This window comes from Nicotiana attenuata, chromosome 7 (assembly GCF_001879085.1).
Source record: "Nicotiana attenuata strain UT chromosome 7, NIATTr2, whole genome shotgun sequence".
NCBI lineage: Eukaryota > Viridiplantae > Streptophyta > Magnoliopsida > Solanales > Solanaceae > Nicotiana > Nicotiana attenuata.
The window spans coordinates 45,694,753-45,695,351 of record NC_031995.1 but is presented as its reverse complement, the minus strand read 5'-3'; positions in this window follow the sequence as shown (position 1 = coordinate 45,695,351).

The window sequence follows — 599 nt, the reverse complement described above, 5'->3', positions numbered from 1 at the left end:
TGTCGCAGGCCCTTGGAGTCCTTTTCTTTTATTGTATTATCAGCTTGATATCCGAACAGTATTATATTTCAATTTTTGAGATATTCTATGTATTCAGCTAGAGTTCGTGACTCTGTATTACCTAGTATTGGGAGGTTGTAGTGATTTTTGTCGCGTAGGCTTATTTTACATTTATTTCGGTATTTATATAAATCTCTGATTTAAAATATCATAGTTAAATTGGCTTAATTCTTGTAAGTAATCGGCTTACATAGTCTTAGAGATTAGGTGTCATCACGATGCCTAAGGCGAAATTTTTGGTTGTGATATTGTCGATGTTTATCACAATCATGATTTACTCTCTGCTCAATGAATTCATCGTCCGCAAGGCTAACTGATGATTACTAACTATTCTGATTTCATAAACTCGTCTTTGTCTTATTATATATTTTCTTGGAAGTAGTATCAAACTAGAAAACTATTTTATTCTAGTAACATATCTTTCTTCTTTTTATTCTATCTCAAAAAGAATACGTCATACTTTTTTATTTTAGTAAACAAGTTTAATTTTAAAATTTTAGTTATTTTAACCTTTAACTTAAAGTAATAGAATTAATTAG